Source organism: Bubalus bubalis, chromosome 7 (assembly GCF_019923935.1).
Source record: "Bubalus bubalis isolate 160015118507 breed Murrah chromosome 7, NDDB_SH_1, whole genome shotgun sequence".
Lineage (NCBI taxonomy): Eukaryota > Metazoa > Chordata > Mammalia > Artiodactyla > Bovidae > Bubalus > Bubalus bubalis.
Genome location: NC_059163.1, coordinates 57,782,007 through 57,809,063, shown reverse-complemented (window position 1 = coordinate 57,809,063; position 27,057 = coordinate 57,782,007). Strand labels below are relative to the sequence as shown.

The following is a 27,057-nucleotide window of genomic DNA, read 5'->3' as shown; positions in this document are numbered from 1 at the left end:
CAAGTCAATGGCATTCTCTATTAACTTGAGGTCATTTAATTTGTACATAAGCCCTTAATTATTTAGGCAGAAAAGAACAATTAATTTAACTCACGTGTCAAAAAAGTTTTGCTTTACTTGTTGGTTGACTTGACACAAAGAGTTACAAAGCTCCATGGTGGATTTATCATGTAGATGGCGCACCATTCTCCCTCCCTTAGTGCCAACTTCCTCTGTTCCTCTCTCTTCCTGGAGACCCAAAGTTCAAGTACAAGTGCCATTCCCAGATGGCCCTGAGTCAGACAGGACTTAGAGGAATAGTTTCAGTTCAGGCACTTACTAGTCCTGTGACTTGGGGCACATTAAGAAATCTCTCTGGGCCTCAGCTTCCTCATCTGGAGAATAGGGATAATAATGAACCCTCACAGAGATGTTCTAAAGATGAAATAGAATAATGACTCCATATGGTTCATATGTTGTAAAACAAAATGCCTTTTTCTTAGTAGTTATTACTTTTACAGCAAAATCATGGCAGGTAATAAATTCCAAGACAATGAAGCCAAATGAAAACGAAGAGAAGCAGCTCAGGATCTTAGATTCACCATTATTAGTTTCTCTACTTAGTTTTCATAGTTTGCTGTTTATTTCTTTCTGGAACAAGACGTTTTAATTTAAAAAATTCTTTTTGGGGGCTTCCTCGGTGGCTCAGTGATAAAGAATCAACCTGCCAATGCAGGAGACACGAGTTCGATCCCTGGTCTAGGAAGATCCCACATCCCTCAGAGCAACTAAGCCTGTGCACCACAACTACTGAGCCTGCGTTCTAGAGCCCAGGATCCACAACCACTGAGGCCACAAGCCACAGCTACCAAAACCCACATGGTAGAGCTTGTGCTCTGCGACAAGAGAAGCTACTGCAATAAGCCCGCACACTGCAATGAAGAGTCGTCCCCACTCTTCGCCTCTAGAGAAAAGCCCGTGCATCAACGAAAACCCAGCACAGCCAAAAATAAAATTATTAAAAAAATTAAAAATCCTTTGTTAATTGCTTTTATTTTCTTCGTATGTTTTAAAATATAAACTTTATTGAAGCATTTCATATGTACAGAAAATGCACAGATTAAAAGAGTATTTCTCAATGAATTTCACAAACCGAACACATGTCACCAGAACCCTAGAGGTCCCTCTTACGTCCCCTTCTAGTCATCATTCAGCCAAGGTTGACAGCTATCCTGACTTCTAATTCCATAGACATGTCTCTTTTTGAACTTAAGGTAAAAGGGACTCATATATTTTATTAAGCCAGGGTTCTTTCACTAAAAATCAGGTTTGTGAACTGTGAACACATTTTTACATGCAGTAATAGCTGCTCATTCTCACTGTATATAGTATTCTATTTTTTAAAATTCATTCCACTATTGATGGATATCTCGGTTGCTTCCAGTTTGGGGATATTTTTAATGATGCTTCTAAGGGCATTGTGAAACTTGCCTTCTGGTGAACATATGTAACAGATTTCTGCTGGGAACATACCTGGGAGTGAAACTGCTGGCTCATAAAGCATAGATACTTTCAGGTTTAGTGGGTCCTCTTTTAGGCACCTGGCATTTTAATCAGTGCTTATTTTATATCTCCTCTCCCTGCTTCCAGGATCTTACTCTTTCATTTGATCTCATACAACAAACCCCACTTAGTTTTGTTAAAAACAGAATCGATCATGTTTGTTTCAAAACATTCTGTGATTTGGAAATGTCATTCATAACACCGTCACAATCAAGGTCTTTCCTCTTTGGCCTTCATCAATCATTGACTCATTTAACAAGTAAAGTTCCCAGCCTTGAAGCACCTCAAATCTGACAGGGACACACTAAAAAAGTAACAGCAAAGTAAGACATCTTAGAGCCAAGTTCTGGAGAACTGGAGGATATGGGAAGACTTAAGAAGGGAGGAATTTTATGAGCTGGTGATAAGAAAGAATGGAGAGAGAAAAGGAAGGACAGTCAAAAGAACAACAAATTGTAATGAAAAAGCATGAGTTCAAGAAGAGGGGAAGCATGTTTGATGTGACAGCTCCACGGGGCACTGTGGTGACAAGCCACACACGCGGCTGGAGCGTGGACTGGAGCAGGGTTCTGACGGGCCCATACAGTGTCCAAACCTCACCCTGCAAGCCTCAATTTCTCAATAAATATGACACATCCTACTGGTGTGCAAGCTGCTTTTAGGTGCTAATAAGTGGAGGCACTTCAATCTAATGGTTTGGCGAATTTAAATGTGCATTAGAAAAATACTAGTTTTCCGGTTAATGTAGGGAGATAAAGTTCCACTTTAAATAAATGTACCTAAGCAAAAACAAAAGTGAGCTGATTTAAAGAAAAAATTAAACACTTATTCGGGTAAAACATAGGGGGAAAATTATAAAGGCAGTAAGCAATGACTGGCATTGGGAAACTAACATAGAACTAGAGGCAGTTTTAAAATAGGGGAATGATGCAGACAGATGTGTCTTTCACAAAGACAATTGTTGAGTACAGGATACTCAGTCTCTGGCCTCATTTATCTCACTCTCCTGCATCCCTCTTGCCATAGACAGTTCTTCAGAACAGGCTTGTCTTGTCCCACGACCCTAGCTTCACAGCATATCTAGGTGGTTGAACAGTGAACTCCAAAGCCTGGCTGCCTGGATTTGGTCCCCAGCTCTCTACCTGGTAACCTGACTGACAGCAGGCTGGTAACCTGGGCAAACTGTCTTTCTGCTTTATTTGCCACCTCACTGGGTTGTAATGAGGATGTGAAATGCGCCTGGCACTCAACAGGTACTACAGCACATACTTATGTGTTAATTTATATGATGGGTTTTATCTGCCATAAAATACACCCTCCTTTCTATGCCATGCAAACCCTTGTCCATTTATTCAAACTTCAGCTGAAACCAAATGTCCATCAACTGATGAATGGATAAACAAAATATGTTAATACAAGGGAATATTTACAGTTATAAAAAGGAATGAAACATTGATATATGCTATAACATAGATGAACCTTGAAAACATACAGGCTAAGTGAAACAAGCCAGACACAAAGGTCACATATTATATAATTCTGTTTATATAAAATGTCCAGAACAGGTAAATACGTGGAGACAGAAGGTAGATTAGTGGTTGACAGTGGGGGGGCGGGGGGGGGGAAGGGAAACAAGGAATGACTACTTGAGAGGCACAGGATTTCTTTTTTGGATAATGAGAATGTTCTGGAATTAGATGGTGGGATTAGATTGCACAACTTTGTGAAATACACTAAAAACCACTGAATTTAACACTTTAAAAATGGTGACATTTAGGGACTTCCCTGGCGGTCCAGTGGTAGAGACTTTGCGTTCCAGTACAGGGGGTATAGGTTTGATCCTGGGCAGGGAGCTAAGATTTTACATGCTTCATGGCCAAAAAACCAATATATATAAAAAAAGCAATGTTGTGACAAATTCAAAAGACTTTTAAAATGGTCTGCGTTAAAAATATCTTTAAAAAAAAAATGGTGACATTTATGATATGTGAATCACATCTCCAAAAACAACTACAAAATTTAGCTAAGGTATCTACCTGGTGGTCCACAGACTAAGATTCCCAATGGGGCCTGGGTTCCATCCATGATTGGGGAACTAGATCTCATATGCCACAACTGGGAGTTTGCATGCCACAACTAAAGATCCTGCCTGCTGCAGCTAAGGCCCAGTGCAGCCAAATAAATAAATAAAAAGAAAATATTTTTTTAAAAATTCAGGTAAAAGACCCTGTTCCTTTCTGAGCACCCCCTCCTCTGGAGCTCTTGTCCAGACCGTGTGCCCTGTTATATTATAGTAAGTTGGGAGAGGTCGTGGAAAAGACCCTGATGCTGGGAAAGACTGAAGGCAGGAGGAGAAGGGGACCACAGAGGATGAGATGATTGGATGGCATCACCGACTCAATGGACATGAGTTTGAGCAAGCTGTGGGAGCTGGTGATGGACAGGGAGGCCTAGCGTGCTGCAGTCCATGGGGTTGCAAAGAGTCGGACACAACTGAGTGACTGAACTGAACTGGAAGACATCAGCTGTCCCCACTGGAGTGTAAGCAGCCTGAAAGGCAGGGAGGGTAGGTGATTCATCTACAACTCCTCAGAATTTATCAGAATGACCAGTACCCACTAGTTGCTCCAGTCCATGCCTGCTGATAGAGTAAGTAGAACCTTACCATTTGCGGGAAGAGCAGACTCGGAGAATACTTAATGTCCCCAAGTGTCCAGGCTCTAAAGTACCAACCCAGTGACCAAAGATCTTATGCCCCAACACGGGGACCCAACCCCTGTTGAGTATTAAGACTGTGTACAAAACAGCATAAAAAGCCCTTTCTTTTGCCATCGAGATTGAAACTAGCTTAGACTTGGATTCTTTTTCTCTCCTGTCAACTAGGCTTGTTTGTGCCCAGCAAACATGCAAATCCTGAACTTAGAGATTGTTGGAGCAATGACAATCTCTGCTCTGATAACCATTGACCTGCCAAAGCCGCTGTTAGTAAAGGCAGGTACAATTCTAAGATCCTGGCAAGGAAGCCACACTCTGGGTGAATCCATGTTATGAAGTAAACACAAGTAGCAGAAACCCTGCAGGCAGGACAGCAGTGATGAAGTCGAGTGTCTTACATGAACATTCCTTAGAGTTAGTCTGCTAATCCCACTGTCATCGCTGAGTTGAAAAAACAAGATGACATGAAAAATGTGAATTATCTGCAGTGTTTGGATACATTTCCACACCTCTTCTTATACCCACCTTTGTTTCAGAAGGTAAGTGTGAAATAGAAAAAAAAAAAATCAGAACATCAATTTAGAAGGCCTGAGTTAGACTGTGGGTTCCATGTGAACTGTCCCATGTGAGCCTCAGTGTCCACCTCTGTAAAATGGAGACCCCGAATACTACAGGGACACTGCAAGGATTAAGTGAGCTAACATGAAGGAAAGTAATACAGACTTTCATTTATGGTTCAAGGACAACTATGTGAAAAAGCACAAGCACACTATTCAAAGGTACAAAAAGTTTAACAAGTAGGAACCCAGGTGATTTTTCCTTCTTTTTCAGTTTCCATTTTTATTTATTTTCTATAAATTACATGTTTTGCCTATGAGATATAGTTCTATTTCTAAAGTTTCTTCCAGCTTCATCTCTTTCTGGGGTTAGGGATTCTCCCTCTAACTGGCAACTACCTGTTTTTCATATCTCTGAGTCTCTTTCAAGACTCAAGAATCATATCTACCTAGAGGGGTGGAATGAGGTGGGAAGTGGGAGGAAGGTTCAAGAGGGAGGGGACATATGTATACCTGTGGCTGATTCATGTTGAAGTATGGTATATACCAACACAAAATTGTAAAGCAATTATTCTTCGATTAAAAATAAATAAACTAAAACAAAACAAAACAAAACAAAGGAGTCACAGCTAATTCCAGAGCCAAACTGCTTGGCTTTGAAATCTGGTTCTGCCCTTACCAAGCAATGTAACCCTAGCCACGTTACTGGATCTCTCTGAAGCTCAGTCTTCCAGTGTGTAAAATGGAGATAATAATTGTATGTACCTCATAGTGTTTTTATGTGAATTAAATGAGTTCATCTTTGTAAAGTGCTTAAGATAGGAGCAGGCACTTAACACATGCTATGTAAATGTTAAGTATATTAAAGGTCTCACCTTTATGAGGAGTTTCCTAAGGTTCCCTCTTCCCTGCATACGCCTCCTCAGGTTAAACAGATGCTACTGATCCCTAACAGCATCTAGAAGATTTCACGGCACTCATTTTTAATGTTGTCAGTCTGTCTGTACTAGCCTATAAGCTCCTTTAAATCATATCTGTTTTTATTTCTAGAAGATAAATGTATTTGACACAAATGTAATAGACACAATAAATGTACACAAAACAAATGGTTTTCAGTGAATCACTGGACGAATAAATAAATACCTCTATCACAAAAGTGGGGGAACCAGATTCGATCCCTGGTCAGGGAACTAGATCCCACATGCTGCAGCTGAAAGATCCTGCACACCACAGTGAAGACTGAAAGATCCCAAATGCAACAACTAAGATCCGGCACAACCAAATGAGCAACAATAAAAGAACTGAGAGTACTGAGAGTATTTCTTATCCATTTTGTATCTCCAATGCCTGACATAGAACCTTTTACTCCATGAATAAATGGCTGAAGTTATTACTACTAGAAAGGCCAGCAAATCACATAGAATTTTGAAGAAGAGTTTTGGAAGCAAACTTGAAAGCGTTGATTTTTGGGCAAAACCACAGATCATCTTAGGTTAATCGGGACAACTTTTCATCATAACAAAAATATCATAGATGTATATATCTACATTTCCAGTGCCATGAGAGGAACAATGAAAATAATCAAGCATTCAGAAAACTAAGATCATGGCATCCAGTCACATCACTTCATGGCAAATAGATGGCAAAACAATGGAAACAGTGAGATACTTTATTTTGGGGGGCTCCAAAATCGCTGCAGATTGACTACAGCCATGAAATTAAAAGATGCTTGTTCCTTGGAAGAAAAGTTATGACCAACCTAGACAGCATATTAAGAAGCATTACTGTACCAACAAAGGTCTGTCTAGTCAAAGCTCTGGTTTTTCCAGTAGTCATGTATGGATGTGAGAGTCGGACTACAAAGAAAGCTGAGCGCCGAAGAATTGATGCTTCTGAACTGTGGTGTTGGAAAAGACTCTTGAGAGTCCCTTGGACTGCAAGGAGATCCAGCCAGTCTATCCTAAAGGAAATCAGTTCTGAATATTCATTGGAAGGATTGATGCTGAAGCTGAAACTCCAATACTCTGGCCACCTGATGTGAAGAACTGACTCATTTGAAAGGACCCTGATGCTGGGAAAGATTGAAGGTGGTAGAAGGGGATGACAGAGGATGAGATGGCTGGATGGCATCACCGACTCAATGGAATGAGTTTGAGTAAACTCCGGGAGTTGGTGATGGACAGGGAGGCCTGGCGTGCTGCAGTCCATGGGGTCACAAAGAGTCGGATACGACTGAGAGACTGAACTGAACTGAACTGATAGGACACAAGCCTCTTCAGAACAGAAAGATTAAGACCGAGAAAGAAAAGGACGCATGTCAAAAGCATGAAGGGTCAAGAGAGCCATGTGCAGGTAAATCCGCTACCTTGAGAAGCCTGAAAGTTAGCTTTACAGGGAAGAAAAGTAAGTACTTCTTTAACAAGACATAGTAAATTGTAGGGGCTTCCCTGGTGGCTCAGATGGTAAAGAATCTGCCTGCAATACAGGAGACCTAGGTTTGATCCCTGGGTCAGGAAGATCCCCTGGAGAAGGGAATGGTTGAGCCAGTTGATCTTAAGGGTAAAAGGAGGGAAATGGAGATAAGGTCCCGGAATTTGAGAGAATTCATTGATGATGAATCCATAATATGTGGAGTGTTGGATAATGGTATCTAGGGTTTGAATCTGACATTCAAAGAGTGTAATTAGAAATTCACGAATTACACTATACAAAATATATCCTACGAAGTCTGCTAGAGGCAGGAACAAAGGCCCTGATCTAACAGGGTATTTGTAGAGCTTTTGGGACCTTAAATGACCTGACCTAGCATAACACAAAAAGGTGTTCTTTGATTGTAATTAATTTCTTATGGAAACTAGTTAAAAACTAAGCTTCCTTCGGCCAGGAACAACTGTAAACCTAAATGCATTTATCCTTTTCCCCTAAATCTATAGGACATCACATACTAACCAAAAAGTTTCTTCAGAGGAAAATGTCAGCAAAATACATGAGGAACTTCCCTGGTGGTCCAGGGAAAGAATCCGCCTGCCAATACAGGGGACACGGGTTCGATCCCTGGTCTGAGAGAATCCCACGTGCCTCAGGGCGACTCTTGCACCGCAAACACTGGCACCAAGCTCTAGAGCCTGAGAGCCGCAGCTACTGAAGCCTGGGAGCCTAGAGCCTGTGCTCTGCAACAAGAGAAGCCACTGCATGGAGAACCCAGCACGCTGCAACTAGAGTAACTAGAGAAAGCCATAACTCGAGAAAGCCCTTGCACAGCAACATAGACCCAGCATAGCCATAAATATAAATAAATAAAAATTTTTAAAAATAATAATAAAGGCAAGAACATTATTTGTTGTACAGACTGTAATGGTTGTGGAGAGTAAAGACTCACCTAGAACAGGGTTTCCAAATCTTGGCACTATTTTGGGTCAGATAATTTTTTATTGTAAGGGGCTCTCCTGTGTGCTTCAGGATGTTTAGACGCATCTTTGGCCTCTTCCAGAGATGCCAGTAGTGTTCCGCCCCTCCCAGACTGTGACAACCAATAATGTCTCCAGACATTTGCCAAATGTCCCCTGGACAACAATCTCCTGCAGTGGAGAACCACTGGTCTAGAACCACCTTGCCCACTTAGTTGCTCACTTGTGTCCGACTCTTTGTGACCCTATGAACTGTAGACCACCAGGCTCCTCTGTCCATGGAGATTCTCCAGGCAAGAATGCTGGAGTGGGTTGCCATGCCCTCCTCCAGAGGATCTTCCCAAACCAGGGACTGGACCCAGGTCTCCCGCATTACAAGCGGATTCTTTACCATCTGAACCACCAGGAGCCCAAGAATACTGGAGTAGGTAGCCTATCCCTTCTCCAGAGGATCTTCCTGACCCAGGAATCAAACTGGAATCTCCTGCATTGCAGGTGGATTCTTTACCAGCTGAGCTACCAGGGAATATAAATCAGTAATATTCAATTCCTCAAATGGGATTCAGAAATGAAGAATCAAGCCTCTAAGAACTTTGTAAGATTTGTTGTACAGGCCATATAACCTAGCTGTTTTCTTTCTGTGACTTAATGTCAGGGTGACTGCCCTTCTAAACCATCGCTACCCCTCATCCTCATTTACTCCCACCATCTTGATCTTCTCTTTAGAAATCCTATGAATAGCGATCTTTTATAGATTTGAACCATGGAAGTAAAAAAACTTAAGAGAAATTTGGGGCTGTGCAAAACATGTCTCAAATCTCCCCTGCCTTCTATCCAATTTTAAAGGCAAGGAAGTTGAAAGCCAATAAAATAAGATGCCATGTCCAAAGTCCCTAGTCTGTTAACCAAGGGCTGATCTTGGTAAGAAGACCGGTCCTGGTCTAGGGATTTTTCCCAAACCCAACCTCCTTCAGGAAGCCTTATGAGAATCTACATCCTGACCACTATTTACCTTGAGCACACTGCTTGATCTGTTAGTCCTTCATTTCCATATCTGCTAGATGAGGATAACGTATGTGTGCTTAGTCATGCAGTCATATCCAACTCTTTGTGACCCTGTGGACTGTAGCTTACCAGGCTCCTCTGTCCATGGGAGTCTCCAGGCAAGAATACTGGAGTGGGTTGCCATGCCCTCCTCCAGGGAATCTTCCCAACCCAGGGATTGAACCCAGATCTCCCACACTGCAGGTAGATTCTTTACCATCTGAGCCACCAGGGAAGCCCAGATGAGGATAATAGTAGGACCTAATTCTTACAGTTGATTCTGTTGATTAAATAAAGTCAAGCCTGGCATTACAGTAGGCGCTCCTTAATGTCAGCTATTATTGTTAGCCATTATTATTTTCTGTTTTTAACTTTCAACTTCAAATATTTAGTTACAGATAGCTGTTAAGCAATTACTCAAGTACAAGACTCTCCTTTTCTATCATTGATTACTGTAGGTACACACATATATAATTTGTCATCGAAGTATTTTCCTTATTAAAAACAAAACTGAAATAAATGTGAAATCTTCAGATACTACATATCCTTTTGAGCAGTGACCCATCTTATGCAAAACCAAAAACCACACCATTTGTCCCAATTAAGCAACAATAAATTTTATTACACCTCATGGGCACCACTGGCGTTGACAAACCAGAATGAAAAGCTGCAGCCGTTGACAGTTTCTATAGCCGTGATTGCAAAACATTATCCATTGTAACCTCCTCTCCTACCTCCACCCAAATGTAATGGTTTATGACTTTCTAAAACATTACTTTTTTGGACTAGTTTTCTATTGCTTCAGACAATATAGTTTTATTTCTACAAATTTGGAAATATAAGCTCAATCTTCTTATTTTTAGAAGAACCACTGGTAGGGGAGGAGGACTTGCTGTGGTGGTACAGATATAGCTTCCAGCCCTCCGAGCTCCAAAGCCTCATGTCTTATTTGTCATTGGATTCCCAAGCGCTTGCTCGAGAAGCTCAAAAAATGGATTTGCTAGAGATGCAAATCAGCCTTTCACAATGTAGTTTAAAGTGTATCCATGTTGGCTTCCAGTTTTCACTCATTTACTAGGCAGAAGTGCTACAGACCCCTCGTCAGGTTAGGTAAGGAAGAGACAAGAAATACATTTGCATGTCCTAAATGGATCCATTTGTATGTGCCAATATTTACAGCACGAATTTGCATGCCTCTAAAAGAGGTTGTACCTCACAAGGAAATCCACTGTACTTCATGTTGTAATATTTTCATCTTTTATAACATGGAATGAGTCTTTGTTCATGCATGATGTACACTTACTTTTCAATATTAAATGTGCTATTTAATATAAATTCAATATATATTAAATATATCTTCTACACTAAATATATTAAATATAATATTTAATTCTTAGCATATTCATATTTATAATATAGTAGCATATCAATCGGAGAAGGCAATGGCACCCCACTCCAGTACTCTTGCCTGGAAAATCCCATGGACAGAGGAGCCTGGTAGTCTGCAGTCCATGGGGTCGCACAGAGTCCGACACGACTGAAGCGACCTAGCAGCAGCAGCAGCATATCAATTGGAGGAGGAAATGGCAACCCACTCCAGTATTCTTGCCTAGAGAATTCTTGTCCCGTGGACAGAGGAGCCTGGTGGGCTGCTGTCCATAGGGTTGCACAGAGTTGGACAAGACTGAAATGACTTAGCAGTAGCAGCAGCAATAGCATATCAATATGTTAATATATAATGCAAATATCAAACATATAATACTGAAATATTAAATATATATAGGATTAATTTGAATTAGACAATTCTTAATGGCTGAAACTATACTTAAAAATTTTCAACATTAACCCACCCTAACCCATGCCCACATTACAGTGTCTTATACACTGTGGATGGCTCATTTATTGTTAGAATACTGTTTAGTCATGTGTGATATAAAGGTTACATACTTTATCTGTATTTGCTAATTTGGACACAGTGATAAAAAGAAATAATGAAATCCAAAATAGTTGTCTAAAATAAATGCCTTTCACTCTTGCTAGAAGTGCTGGATACAAAAGGGAAACATCTCCTTGGGGTGTTTATAACAGGCATCTCAGTAAACATTCCCCAAATTGAGCTTCTGGTTTCCCCAGCTCCCCTCGAACCTGTTTTCCTTCAGTCCCTCACATCGAACCCAATAACTTTAGCTAGAATCCTCATTCTTTTCCTCACCCCTACATCCAGGCCATCAGTTAAGTCTTGCTATTTCTTCAAATCACTGGCGAAACCCCTACCGCAGCTGAACTGAGGCTGTAAAAACAGGTAGGAGAGCACACAGAAGAAATGGCGCCCCGCTGACCAGCCTGACTCCACTTCCACTGCCCCTTCCAAAAAGGAATCGTATCTGTCTGCCGTGACAGCCTCCCTCCAATTCAGTCTTTACCTAAGAGTTATTATTTAACAAGTAAGTCCTTTCTTCATGGCTTTCCATTGAAATGGGGGTGACAAACTCTTCTGAGGTTGAAGGGCCTACATGCTCTAGGACTCAGTTAGTCCCACAACCTTACCTGTGCCTCCCTGCTCCATGCCCCCAGCACGGGGGCAACATTGGCCCCTTTTAAGTCCTTCAGCATGCCCAGCTTCCTCCAGCCTTAGGAACTGCATGAATGCTATACCTTCAGCACCACATCACATCCCAGGGGCATCACATCCCAGGCCACTCCGGCTAAGAGTCCCATCTTCTGTTGTCCAGTACCCCTCAGTTCCTTCAGAGCACTGAATCCCATCTCCACCCCTAAAGAAAGCCCCAAGAGGACAGAGAACTTTTGCTCTCCGCTGCACACCTAGCACCCGGCATCTGGCACATAGCAGCTACTCAATAAATAACAGCTGAGTCTGTGTCTACATAAGGAAAATAGGTTTTTTCAAAGTCTGCTTTAAACCCATTTAATCCACATTCAGCTTCCCTGATGGCTCAGTGGTAAAGAATCTGCCTGCCAAGTATTCCATATTCATCTTTTTTTTTCAAGTATACCTATTAACTAGGTCTATATTTTGATAAATTTTTCTAATTCATAAAGAATTACCACTAGCTCCACCTACAAAATCCCATGGATGGAGGAGCTTGGTGCAGGCTACTGTCCATGGGGTTGCAAAGAGTCGGGCATGACTGAGCGACTTCACTTCACTTCACTTCCACCTGTATACATAGTATATTGTTTAAAAAAAAAAAAAGTTGCTCAGTCGTGTCCAGCTCTTTGTGACCCCATGGACTGTAACCCACTAGGTTCCTCTGTCCATGGATTTCTCCAAGCAAGAATACTGGAGAGAGTAGCCATTCCCTTCTCCAGGGGATCTTCCCAATTCAGGGATCAAACCCAGGTCTCCTGCATTGCAGGCAGATTCTTTACCATGTGAGCCACCAGAGAGGCCCAGTATATTCTTAAACACAGATCTAACTGAACATTTACATTCTTAATGTCCCATTCAGTACATATGATAAGTAATACAATGATTTGCAGAAAGTACTAGAAATATTAGCTGATTATTAGGTATACTCAGGGTTTTTAAAAATTTCTTGCATTGTCCTTTTTACTATCAATTATGATGACAGTTTCCAAATCAACTTAGAAATGAAAAATATCCGGATAATTGTAAATCAGCCACAAGCCATGATCAACAACAGTCAAAAATAACTAAATCCACGATCTTCACGCACCTTCAGCAGAATTTACATACTATTTTTTTGTTTGTTTGTTTTTGGCTGTGCCATGCCGCTTGTGGGATCTTAGTTCCCTGATTAGGGATGGAATCCAGGCCCCCTGCAGTGGAAGCACTGGGACCCTAACCACTAGACCACCAAGGAATTCCTGTTTTTTAACTGCAAAGAACCTTCCAGGAGTCTACACTCACCTTCAAGACCACTTCTAGGCACCTAACCTGGTGATCCAGCAGATAAGACTTTCCAATTCAGGGGACATGGGTTCAATCCCTGATCAAGAAACTAAGCTCCCACATGCCACGTGGCACAACAACAACAACAAAAACCCTAGGGTCCCCAAGCCCAGTAGCCACAGGATCCCACCAGCCATCGGGGAAGTTCTTTACTGAGTTATAGATCTAAAACTAACAGGAGGACACACAGAGGAAGTCGCACCTCCAAGCACCAAGAAATGCAGTTTTATTTAACCAAGGAAAATCGTGCAGAGGGAGGGAATAAGGCAGGGACTAGCAAACCAGTATGACAGATCGGAGAGTGTTGTGCCACTCAGTAAACGCAAGACCAGAATTTTGTAAAAGGTTCTGGAGAGATATTAACAACTCAGACAATGACACCAGCACTCATTTCATGCCAGGTCAAGGGGAAATACTTAACTGAGCCCTGCAATTGAGAAAAGAATAGAGACGGAATCCTGTAGGCACAGGTGACATTTGGCAAAATCTCAAAGGTCTGAAGAGACAGCTAAAAAAAAAAAAGTGCAAGTTGTCTTGACAGTTACTTTCAGAGCAATCATTAATTATAATTAAATGACAATAGAAAACGTGATAACCAATATAGTAACATGAGTTAGTTAAGTGTAATTATCTGTAGGGCAAGCAATTCACAAGACTGGTTCAAAACAGAGCTGTATGATTTAGCTGGAAATCACAAAAAGATTGCCAAAGACTAGGCTTTGATTTGGAAACAGAAGTGCTGAAATGATTGCGCCATTCCCACACTTAGCTCTGCCTTGCTTGTTACTTAGTCACTGCCTCCATCAAGGACTCATGGTGGCACAGAAAATAATGAAACCAGAGAAACCAGAGAAGATATGGTAGCTTAATAGGAGAGGTCTGGGGGAAAAAATCATGCTTATGTAGAAAGACGTGCTTGTAGTTATATTTTGAGTAGAACACACGAGTAAGTACTACACTTTCCATTGTACTTGTGCTGTGTAAGAGTCTGTGCTTTATTCACTTATTTGACAAATATTTATGGATTACCTACTCTGTGGCAGGGGCTTCCCAGGTGGCTCAGTGGCAAAGAATCCACCTGCCAATGCAGGAGATGCAGGAGACAAAGGTTCAATCCCTGGGTCAGGAAGATCTCCTGGAGGAGGAAATGGCAACCCACTCTAGTATTCTTGCCTGGATACTCCCATGGCCAGAGGAACTTGACGGGCTACAGTCCATGCGGTTGCAAAGAGATGGGTGTAACTGAGCACGCACACAGTCTGTGGCAGACTCTGCTTTAAGATGCTTGACAAACATCAATAAATGATACAGATGTTCTACTAGAGAACAGACAAACAGTAAGCCACACAATCATAAAATATGCTAAAAAGTACAGTATTAAAAATAGAGCAGGGTAGGGAGAGAGAGTGCCAACAGGAAGGAGGAATTGCTGCCCTTCCACAAAGGGAGGAAGAGTAAAGACGTGGAGGAGGTGGAAAAGTAGAGCTTGAACGTATTTGGGGAAGACAGTTCAGGGAGAGAGAGTAGTGAGTGCAAAGGCCATGGAAGCATGAAACTGTGGCTAAAGCAAAGCGATAACGGGGTGACTGATAGGAGATGAGATTTAAGAGGTAATGCAGACTTTCCTGACATTCCAGTGGTTAAGACTCCATGCTTCCAATGCAAGAGGCACAGGTTCAGTCCCTGGTCAGGGAAAGAAGATCCCACATTCTCTGCAGTGTGGCCAAAGAAAAAAAGGTAATGGGACTAGAAATACAGTGCCTCGTTGGCTTTTGAGGGAGATGGAGAAGCTCTGTAAAGTTTTTAGTAGGGAAATAACATGATCTGACTGTTTTATGAGTCACTCTGGATACTGTGTCAAATACGAAGCATATGGGATCAGGGCAAAGGTGGAAGCAGGGAGAAGAGAAAAGCAGGTTCTGCCGTTCCACTGACAATTTCACTGATTACTTTAGCCAATGGGGAAAGGACAAGACCCTTCACACCTTAGCAGGATGTGTGAGAACGCAGGTGTCACCATTCGATTCAGGGTCTGTGTGGCTCATACGCTTCCCACTGGGGGAGTGACTCCTAGGTCCCACTCTGGGAAGACTCCTGCCTTCCCAGGGTTGGTCTCAGCCACTGGGAGTGACTGTGAATATGGAGCCACTGCAGATACAAGGCACAAATTCCAGGGCTCCTTAGTAGTAAGCAGTTTCTGCTTACTCACTGGCGAATCTACAAATAACTTGAGGTGGATCCTGGAACCCACAAGATAGGGCAAAGAGCAAAGGAGGTACCTGGGACAAACTATTGTTTGCACCAGCTAGCTTGTTATTGGACTCCCTTTGCCCTACAAATAGGATTTCACTGGAGGCAATTCTCTGAACACAAGTCTTCACCACTTGCCCTCCTTCCGCTTAGCTCAGAGTACACCAACAGCCTTACCAGAAACACCAACCACCGGGGCTCACAGAGCTGTGCACTCCCTCGATATTGTTCTTCCTCGGTGGATCTCTGTTCACTCTCCCTAATTTTGAGAAAATGCACTTTTTCCTGATAATTATCTAATAAATTCCTTGTAATTTGAGAAAATACATTTTCCCCTTCTCATTGTTACCTAGTAACAAGTCTGGGCCTTCTAAAGGCTGTTAAAGAGCAGAAAAAAAAAAGGTACAAACATTTAAGTGTTTGCCAGTGTGATGGGCACCTAAGCTGTGCAACAATTCAGCCCCTTCCTTCCCCATCCAGACATGCTTTCAGAAGCTTGGCTGTGGGTATAGCTTCCATCCTGGTTGCTTTCTGAATTCACTACTTCTCCATCATATTTTCTCTATCCAACAATTTTTGCTAAAACACTTATGGAAAAATAGAGGTCATCCAAATAAATATGATTCATAATACATGCCCATGAAATGAAAAAAAAAAAAAAAAAAGCTGTCATTTTAGATGGTAATGAATTTGGGCAAAGAAATTCTTATTCATTGAGCACTTAACTATAACTAGGGACATTGAGGGATGCAAATATTATTTAGACACAAATCCTGCCTCCAGGAACTTAATGTCTGTTTGGCAGGGGAAAACAGTACATGTACAAAAAGTATCAAATGATATAAAATGCTATGAGAAGTGCACAGATAAGACACTGGCAGCTCTGAGAAAGTCTCATACTCTGATTATGAATATGACCCGTGAACACTAACCAGCAGAAGTCGTAACAGGAACTACTTAAGTTTGCTGTATTAAGGTCTTTCACATAGAGTATTTCTACTTTGCATTAGCCATTTCCAGATCGATACTGTTTTCAGCAGAACATCTGGCAGTCTCTCACTTAACAGATATGATAGCATCATTCTTTTTGCTTCTGATAAAACATCATACAGTTGATGATCATATATAAAGAGGAAAGAAAAAGGCATGTTAATGATTCTAAGTTAGCTTCTTTCTACAACTAAGTTACAAAGACCAAAAGAAACTTGCAAAAAATAGTGCCTGCCTATAATGGCAATGGCATTTGGTCAAAAGCAGTGATCTTAAGAAGAGAATCCTAGATTACCATCACCAGAATAAGTCAAAAAAGGAGTGAGTAGTGAGATGAGAAGAATTCAAACACAGAAAGAAATCCTAAAGTGATATATAACAAGTGAACAATGTACCATATCAGACTGACTGCATGCCAAGTACTGTTCTGAGCCCTCTTTATAAAACAGATTGATTTATTTAATCCTTGTAACAACTCTGTGAGATAGGCATTTTACAGCTGAGGAAATTCAGTCATGGAGAGATCAGGTAGTCCGTAAGTGGCCAAGCTAGGATTTGAACCAAGGTAGCCTGTATTCTTAGCCACTTCTCCATGGAGTTTGAATTTAATGTGAATGGTCATCCTTTCCCCACAGATTGTCATTTTCATGTGGGCTAACCACTCCTTCTTTCTCTCCACACATGACCAAATTTGGTTCAGATGGTAAAGAATCTGCCTGCAATGAGGGAGATCTGAGTTGGATCCCTGGGTCAGGAATATCCCCTGGAGGAGGGCATGGCAACTCACTACAGTATTCTTGCCTGGAGAATCGCATGGACAAAGGATCCTGGTGGGCTACGGTCCATAGGGTCACAAAGAGTCAGACACGACTGAGCAACTGAGCACACACCCTGAGAACAAACTAGCCCACGGAGCTGAGATCTTCTCTGCATCATCATGCTGCAGCTTTTGCCTTTTATAATCTAACTAAATTCCAAGGTAAATTCTCAACTGCTGCATTCTTCCCTGGGAAAATAGTAAGATCATCTGCACATAGAAATATATCATGATTATTAGCTGGAAGAATAAAAACAACAATAACAACAAAAAACCCATCAGGCCATTGAATTTTCTGTTAATAATAAGCTGCAGTGCCCTACTGAGTTTTCCATGTCACCAAATTCTCCTAGTTGTAGTTACACAAAGGCAACTTTGTCTTGAGATAGCTACTAAGAAGATGGGCCTAATCTTGGCAAGGGCTTGGTGTACCGAGAACCATGTTATTATTTTTGAAAATAAATGACAGCAAACAAAGAGAAATATTATTTAAGCCGTTTTTTCAAAAGGCACAGTGCTATCATCATCATGGACATGGAACCCCACTTTCGGACACATGAATATTTTACCTGACCTCAAAAGGCCCAAATACACATTTTCAGAATGGCAATCAAACTGATCTAAGAAATTAACACCTGAAAAAAAATCTTCCTCACTTTCCTAAGTACTTCTTTTGTTTTCTTTTGGCATGATATGTAATGCTTTACAAAAATGATTGAGTGAAGACTCAGTGCTCTGAAAGGTGAATACTTTTTATTATAATTTGTATAGGTTGGCATTTCCTTGGTCAGGTAGAGGTGTCTTGTTTCTGTTTCAGCTACACAATGCCCCACATTCATTGTACATCCACCCATTGCCCGTTGGTATGTATAATTAACCCTTGCTCATCCACGTGTGGATTATCCATTGCTTCTACAATCCGGTTGGTTTTTTTCCCCAGTATGGAAACTCAAGGAATATGACCAAAATTGACTATTAGCCAAAGCAAAGCACAACCAGGAAGCAAATACTGTCAGCAAATCCCCTTTCATCAACATACACCCACCAACTATGGTCTTGGCACTGGGACGTTATGTTCTCAAGAGCTACAAACATATAATATTCCCAAAGACAAATATCATGATTTGAGGCCAGCGATTGTTTTCTTGACTAATGTAAATGGCTATAATATATAAGCATACATTTTTGCACTGCCGGGAATCTGCTGAGACCAAAGGACTGATATCTCCTCAAAATCACAAAGCGTTTTCAGGGCTATGCCAGCGCTTTGTCTTCCGGTGTCATCTCTCTTAAGCGGCCTTCAGAAAGGTAGAGATTGTTCTTTTGATTTCTAAAACGATCCCACTCTTTAAAACCTGGTAGGGTTTACCAAAAAGAGAAACTATAAACTACAGTCAAGCATTTCTACTATAGTCTCAGTTTTGTTGTTTTGTATTTTACAGATGTATAAACTGTTTATATCTAAACACTCCCACAAATCACTTCGGCATAAACTGCCTAAGATGACAAAATCTCCACATTCACAGTGAAAAAGAATGCTCATATTATATACCTAAGTTACATAAACTAAGCTGTGGGTTTTTGTTTTTTCTTTTCAGGTGTCCTTTAAACCACTGCAGAAAGTAGATGAAAGCCAGAATGGAGTGTGGTTGAAGGGCCTGTGTCTTTTGTAATCAGTTTACTTTGGGCTGTACCTAGAGACAACATCTTGAACTCATTCAAATGAGCCATCTAGCGCAGTGCACTAGGGGCATTTGAATTACAAAAGTGGGGGTGGGGGTGAGCCTCAGATTCCTCCAGATGCCAGTTCACCTGCGATAGTTGGAGGGCATTAAATCCCACACTATTTTAGGGGTTTGGAGCTCACTTGTGTCTTGGCCATTTATTCCTCCAGACACTCTGTACCCTTCTACTTCCGCTGGAAAATTCCTTCCTCGCCCACTTCTCAGGCAAAAAGAGAGGTTCTGGAAAGAGGGGGGTACACTGACTTGAAGGGAAAGACACCCTTTCCCTCTGAGTCCTCTCCCCATACAGATGCTGACAGAGCAAAAGGGGATGCAGCTATAAAGAGGCAGAAACCATCAGAACGCAAGCTCAGACCATTCCAGGAGTCTTTTACTGACAAGATGATTCAGGACCACACACAAGTGGCAGGGTGCCATTTCCCCCTAAATCCCAGTATGAGAGGTTTCTAACAGCTTGAGGTGGCAGTTGAACAATTGCATATTATCATTGCTATGCTATTCTTCTCGAGAGTTTCTAAAAGCCTTCTATCTCATAACCCAAGTCATCCCTGCATTGCCATTATTGACAATCCTTTTCTAGTTGTTCTTTGAGGCAATGACCCTGGCAAGTGGCTGTCTGGACTAACACACACGTCTCACAATATTAAATCAGAAAATCAACATCATCATAAGACACAGAGACTGCTCCCAAGAGGAAAAATACATCTTTTAATCGGGCCAATAGCTGAAGCGCTCCAATATAACCTTTAACTTGGAATCATTCTGACAAACCTTTTTTTAAACTGTATTTATGTATTCAATGTAACTTCACAAACGTTTGGCACACAAACCCTAGGTTCTTACAAAATCTATCCTTTAGCTAAGTCGTATGAATCCCACACTTAAGCCCTCTTCAGAGCAAGTTTTTTTCTAGGATTATGCATCCTCTGGGAAAACCAAATCAGAGTTTCACTTGAACCTCAGGCCAACTTTGAGGAGATCTCCCTCCCCCCACTTGCACTCCTGTATCCAGTGCTGAAAAATCAGAAGGGACTTGCAATGTAGAGGTGGAAACCTGTCTGAAATAGGCAAATACTTCCCTCTAGCAGTCAAAGCTCAATCAATTGGGACGTGATAAGATTTTTTAATCGTCAGATCAAGAGCAGAATTTGGAAAGCAAGTTCATTTTGTAAGAAAATTATTTTATCGGCTTCAGGCTTCTAATCTTTGTTTAAATTACTGAGAACAGGTTCTGTTACTAATAAATCAGAGAACAGTCTAATCTGAATGCTCTTATCATGTGAGGGGAAAAAAAAAATGAGAGTCATCCTAAACACCAGTCAGAGCAAGTGTGAGGACACATGTCCTGAAGCACATAGTTTCCTTGCTTTCTATCTTGATTTCATCCTCAGTGTCACCAGCTGTTTTGGGCAAAATTTAGTGTACAGCAGCACAGGTGGGAATCAAAAATATGCTGACAATTAAGACTACAGAGATTGGAGTAAAGTGATGATGCCAAATTTTCAATCTTATAAGCTTCTGAAAACTCAAAAACCAAGAAAAAGATAAAGAATCTTCAAAACTTGATTCATTTTTGGCATCTGTTCACAAAACACTCTTGAGCAGATGAATTTAAGTGTAGCCTTGTCAGGTAAAGAAGCGTGACAGAGTCAGACTAGGAGCCTGGTTTTTGTCAGTTTATTTCTTCCTTTAACAAATATTGAAATAAGAACACTGGGCAGATTTCTCATTCTCCCTCTGTGCAGTAATTAAGTCAAAGAGGCCAAAATGGTTTATCAGAACAAGGTGAAGAGTAAGGTAGACAAGAAAGGATATGAAAACCCAAATTCCTTTCTTTCCTTCCTCCTGTTTCCATTTTGGACTGGGTTAGTTCTGTTTCCCTCCAAGATTTCAGATCATCAATCTGACAAGGATTATTGTTTAATAGTCCACCAGGCTCCTCTGACCACTGAATTCTCCAGGCAAGAGTATTGGAGTGGGTAGCCATTCTCTTCTCTAGGGGATCTTTCTGACCCAGGAATTGAACCTGGGTCTCCTGCACTGCAGACAGACTCTACCATCTGAGCCATGTTGAACAGCAATACAAAATCCTGCAAAACGCTATCTCATCGCCTTGATTGGGTACTTGGCTTTGTCTAGAGATTGTGTTTTACGCTGTTGAAAACCTTTTACCTTTTAGTATAGGCACCTACAACTCTCAAATGCACTTGATCTAAATTGCAACTGTGCTTAAATCTGTGGCAACCTCTTCACATTTATGCTTTTCTCTGCCCTAAAAAATTCTTGTGACTCTACCATAACAAGTTTTAAAGAACAAGATTTCTAATCTATGTTCATACTAAAGAACACTGGGTGAGCCATTAGAATGTGCTACATCAGTAACAGTACAAATCAGTATGGCAAAAATCAGCACGGCCTATGAGTAAAGTACCTCGAGGACACAATCTCAGATAAGCCGCAAGAAAGAAGACACATCCCCAAATGCTTTGGGACAGTACCCAAGAGTAGATGAACTTTTACCTTAATAAAAAATGAATCACTATTTGAAAAATTCCACTTCATTTATTTTATCTGATTTCTTAAATATCCAGTGGCGGATTTGTCAGCTGTCATAGTTCATCAGCCCTAGACTTTTATACAGATTGAATTTTTAACTTTAAACAACTAAGCCTGTGCTCAGTGTTACCTTGGGAGGTAAATGACTCCAAGAAGATATTCCCTTCATATCCTCCCCCAACACACATCCCCCAGTAACCCTCCCCTCCTTACCACTCACTGTGAGATGCCTGTCATAAAAGTTTTCTCAATCTCACTTTAATAATCTGAGTCTAAAAAGTCACCTGTGCCTCTGGACAGCCCAGTCAGATGCTTTCAAGAGCGGGGGAGAAAATTGTTTACTGTATGGAAAAGGTTTCATCACCAGAGGAAACGATGGGGCTGACTGTATATAATTTTCTGCTTTTCCAGAAGCTGGCGCTTTTAAAATCTTATTATAAACTATTTCTTTCCCATTAAATATGCCAGAGTCGGAAGGGGGACGGTAGAATAAGGGGAGATAAGGTCGAAAGAGAGGAAAACAAAATTTCAAAATCTGGACCCACAGGTAAGATTAAGGGACAGTAGTTAGAAAGATTGCCAAAAACGACCTTACCTTTGTGATGTATTTGCAGTCGCCCACTTCTGAAATTAACACCATTCAGAGCGCGGTAGCGACTGACACAGCTAGGAAGTAACCTACAACATCTTCTCGGCCTCCCTCTTTTTAATGTAAAACCAAAATAAGGAGTGTCCAGCGACTCCCTACCGCGCCGCTTAAAGCTACAGATCGTTTCAGGCTTCACTCCCAGGCTCTGGGAATTCCAGTTTGTCAGAATCTCTTAACCTTGGAAACCCGCAGGAGAGAAACTCTCTCCGAGGACAACTCCCCGAGCCCCAACTTCTCACTGTCCCAAACTGCACATTCCAAAGTGAGAAGCCGGCGCGATAACCAGAAGGCAGTTCTCTCGGGGCTAAATTCCTGGCGGGAGCGAGAATTCGAAAGCGCGGCGAGTTCCCCTGGCAGAGCGGCGCCGGACCCGCACCCGGGGGAGACCGGCGGCCCCGGGAGCCCTGCGTGCGTCCGGCGCTGCGCGCGGGGAGCGCTCGAGCCTCGGCTCCGGCTCTTCCCTGTTCCCTCCTCCCGCTTCTGCCCTCCCCCATCCGAGGCCGTTCGCCTCACAGTAGCAAGGTTGTCTCTCGTCTACTCCCTTCCCTTAAACTCACCAAACCAGATTTTTACTCCCAACACCGGCAACTTCCCGTAAATCTGCTCTGAAATTTTATCCTGCTCGCTGAGCCTCCGCTGGCTGAAGGCCAGTGCAACATTCCTGTTGTTTTAGGAGCGCAGATACCTTTGCTGAAGGTTGGGGGAAAAAAACAAATCTGCCTTGATGGGGAAGAGACGTGGGGACTTCACCACACAGACTTGTCGCTCCCCGCTCAAAAAGTCACATCCATTTTAGACAGCCAAGAAATAGCCCCAGCAGTGGCACCTGCTCCACCTGAGGACATCTGCCCGAAATCAGACGTCTGGCCCCCCGCTTTGGGCGGTTGAGGGAAACCAAGCAGAACCACGTTTGAGGAATAAGGAACCAGCTGTTGAATCACGAGCCGGTCGGTACACCCCACCCCCGTCCTCCCCCCACCCCACCCCCCGCCCAGTAAAGAAGTCGTGTAACCAGGTAGGATCACAGCGAGCTCGGCGGCGGGCCTGGAGGAAGGGGGGGGGGACCTCCCGAGAGTGTCCTTACCTGAGGCAGAGCAGCTCGGACGGGCACGGGAAGGAGCGTCACGCGGACCAAGCCCTGACCTTTGCCGGGGCCTTCACAGCAGGGCCTGGGGCCTGGGCGCTGCTGGTTCAGAAGTGGCTCATTTTAATACGCTCTGACCTAAAGTTACAGCTGGTTTCTAGAAAGGGTACAAAAAAAACACTGCATTTTAAAACAGCAGCCAACCCCTCCCTTAACCTCGGCCCGATCCTCTGAGGAGCCGGTTCTAACCCCCATCCCAGCCCCATCCCCAAGAAATCCGCAATCTGTGCCCCACCCCTTCGCATTACCTGTTTATACAAGAGTTAAGGAGCCTCACGCATTTCAATAGAGCGCTAAGCCTGTTTGTAGGCGCGTAATCGGCCGACAGGAATCGAATTCTGTGACTAAACAAACTAGAAGAGGAAGCAGGCACCACCAGGAACCTAAAACGGAGTTGTGATTTCGGGTTGCAGTGTCATTCAACTGAGGGGAGGAAAAAAAAAGTGCTGCTTCTCATTGGGCTGCTTTAGTGAAGGGATAGTTAAAATCTTTTTTTTTATTTGCGGGTTAAATGAGTTAATACATACAAAAAGGTTAGAACAGTGCTTGGTACACTGTGTTAGTTGCCACTAATGCCACTATTTTTTTTAATTATTATTATTTGTACTATAGCTTTTTTCCTGAAGAGGTGGGGTCGTGATCAGAGAGGTGGGCTCTTGAGTTGTAAAGCCATGAGCCAGTTTCTTTCTTTTTTTTTTTAAACCTCTCCCAGGGTCCCTATCCGGAAGATTCTAACAGTGAAATTTCTGCAGTTTACATTCATTGAATATAATGAAAATAAAGGTCCTGTAAAAATAGTGTTTAAGTGATCTCCATCTCACTTAAAAGTTGCCAGATGGACAAGATACATGAACATAAGTTGACCTGTACACTCCATGAAGTTCTCTGACAGCGAGGAAACTCAGGATCTAGCCATCTACCACGGATGTGTGCTTCATTCGAATTCGGATTTAGGCACCTAATTTGCTGTCTGACTCCGGGAGAGTTACTTATCCTATCCAATGCTGGACAAATAATGGTCATTACCATTTGAATATCAGTGTGAAACTGGGGGAAATAATTTTTAAGCTCTTCATGAATATTTGAAAGTAATTATTGACAGTTAGGATGTGCAGTGCTAATGCCCTTTTTTCTCCACTTCACTCTTAAAGAAATCATGGCCCGTTTACCCGAATGAGGCCTTTAGTACTTTGCGGTGCCCCTTAACCAACCTTGTTTTGCCCTACAGCACCATCCTATGGAGCACTTCATTCCTGTTTTGCAGATTGAAGGCACTGAAGTCAGCTAGAGCACATTTTCCCTGCGTGGTGAGGCCGAGATAGTTCTCAGCTCCAGTTAAATCTAAAAGCGTAGTTTGCCACCTTTTGGAAAAATGATTCCTTCAACCAGCCAAGAATTCTGAAACATTTTAAATCTCTTTGATTTTTTATCTTCCCTATGGTGCAAGACTTAACAGATCAATTAAATGTTTTCTGAGTTTTAGATTCATTCCTTGTTACTATATGAAGATCCGGCACTGTGACCCCTTCAAGGTTCCCTCACCATATCTAAGATGCCAGGTACAGACAAGCGTTCCACAACCTCAAGACAACTTAAAAACTCTGACTCCACATAGCTCAGATTTTTCTTTTCCATAAGTACGAGGATTGTTACCTTGAGAGCCTCACAGTGTCAGGGACCTTCTGAGTTAAAGAATTCAAGAGGGGACATTCTCAGGCTCACAGATTTTCCCACCTCTTTTTCCAGGCTTTTCCATAGGAAGCAATGGGCCAAACCAGGGGAATAATGGCTAGGAAAAATCAAGTTTGAAAGTGTGGAGGTCAGTGACTGCAGGTGAACTGGAGCTGGAATCAGGGAAGATGGCCCTTGAGGAAGCCCAGCTCCCTGGAAGCAAGTCCTTATGACAGTCCTCAGTGGTTCACTTTCTCTCAAATGAAGCCTGGCACTGCTCCTTCTTTCTCAGTTTTGTACACTGCCACCTATTAAGTGGATATTATTCCTATTCCTAACTACTTCCCACTGCTGTCCCTAGGAACATAGAGAAAATAAAACATTTTAAGTGACAGTCTATGGCAAAAGAAATATGAATGTTTGTTACTACTTCTTTGTGGTTGACCTTGATGTCTGTTCCTTATCTTTACTATTATTATCATTATCATCATCATTATTTTAATTCTCATGCAAATCCCATGATCTTGGGGCATTTGAGTTCTGTAGACCCTCGCCTTTTGCTTTCTGTTTTCTCCTTTCCCTTCTGCCTAAAAGGCAGAGGGCTAGAATGAATGCCAATAGCATGGAAATTGTTTCCCCATAGTTCTAAGTTTGAATCTCAATTTTACCTCTTAGTTATGTGCTGCTGGGTAAATTGCTTAGTTGCTCTTGAGCTTCAGTTTGTGCTGGTTATTTAGTCACTAAGTCATGTCTGACTCTGCAACCCCATGGAGAGAGCTTCAGTTACTTCATTTATAAAATAATAACACCTCCCTCTCTGGATTTGTATAAGAGTTAAATGAAAGGTGAAGTCTCATTATGATTACTGGCACATAGTAGATATTCCCAGAAGTGGTATTGCCTTTGGTACCTGGAAAAAACCTACTCCATGGCTCACAAAGAATTGTCTTTCATATGTTTAAGATAAAATAACACTATTCCCAAGTCACCCTCATCAATAGGAGCAATCCTCCTACATTTGTAAAGAACCACAGTATAGGACTTCCCTGGTGGTACAGTGGATAGGAATCCACCTGCCAGTGTAGTGGACACAGGTTTCATCCGTGGTCCAGGAAGATTCCATTTGCCTTGGAGCAACTAAACCTGTAAGCTGCAACTACTGAAGCCCATATGCCTAGAGCTTTTGCTCTGCAACGATGGCCACTGCAATGAGAAGCCTGAGTAGCCTCACCTTCTCACAACAAAGAGTAGCCTCTGCTAGCTGCAATTAGAGAAAGCCCAAACAGCAAGGAAGACCCAGCACAACCAAAAATAAATAAATAATTTTTTTTTTTTTAAATCACAGTATAATAGTAACAATGCATCTAACATACACTTTCCAACAGTGATGTCATCTTTGGTCATGAAAACTGTATAAGGTATGTATGCTGCTGCTGCTGCTGCTAAGTCACTTCAGTCGTGTCCGACTCTGTGCAACCGCGTAGACAGCAGCCCACCAGGCTCCCCCGTCCCTGGGATTCTCCAGGCAAGAACACTGGAGTGGGTTGCCATTTCCTTCTCCAATGCGTGAAAGTGGGAAGTGAAAGTGAAGTCGCTCAGTCATTCCCGACTCTTAGCGACCCCATGGACTGCAGCCTACCAGGCTCCTCCATCCATGGGATTTTCCAGGCAAGAGTACTGGAGTGGAGTGCCAAGTAAAGCACAAATAATTTGCATCACTCCATTGCTCAGATTAGGAAACTGAGGTTATCAAGAGTTGTTCCAGGTGCTAGTAAGTAGCAGAGTCAAGGTTTTTTGCTTTGGGTTTCTTTTTAAAACTTCTTTTCACTATTTCCTATAGCTAGAACTATGATTACTCTATTTCTATATCCAGTTAAGGAACAAGATCAAGGAGTTCCAAACAATTATTTTATCTCCCACTTGTGGGGAGAAATCCAGGAAATTCTAGCCAGAGTTTCGGGACACTTCTCACCTTGGAGGCATGGAAACCCACAAAGAACCCCATCAAAGACCCCTGTGAGAGTGAGGCACGCTGA

General features: G+C 42.1%; 1 protein-coding gene across 2 annotated transcripts in view; it reads right to left on the bottom strand.

Moving 5' to 3' along the window:
- RBM47 (RNA binding motif protein 47) overlaps nucleotides 1–23,756 on the bottom strand; it is a 175,927-nt gene extending 152,171 nt beyond the window's left edge. For both annotated transcript variants that reach the window (XM_044945957.2, XM_044945958.2), the window contains exons 1-2: nucleotides 23,599–23,756; nucleotides 23,291–23,447 (exon numbers count right to left, since the gene is read on the bottom strand). The gene's annotated coding sequence lies outside the window, so the exon portion shown is untranslated. The remainder of the gene's footprint in view (nucleotides 1–23,290; nucleotides 23,448–23,598) is intronic.
- Between the last annotated feature and the right edge of the window lie 3,301 nt (nucleotides 23,757–27,057).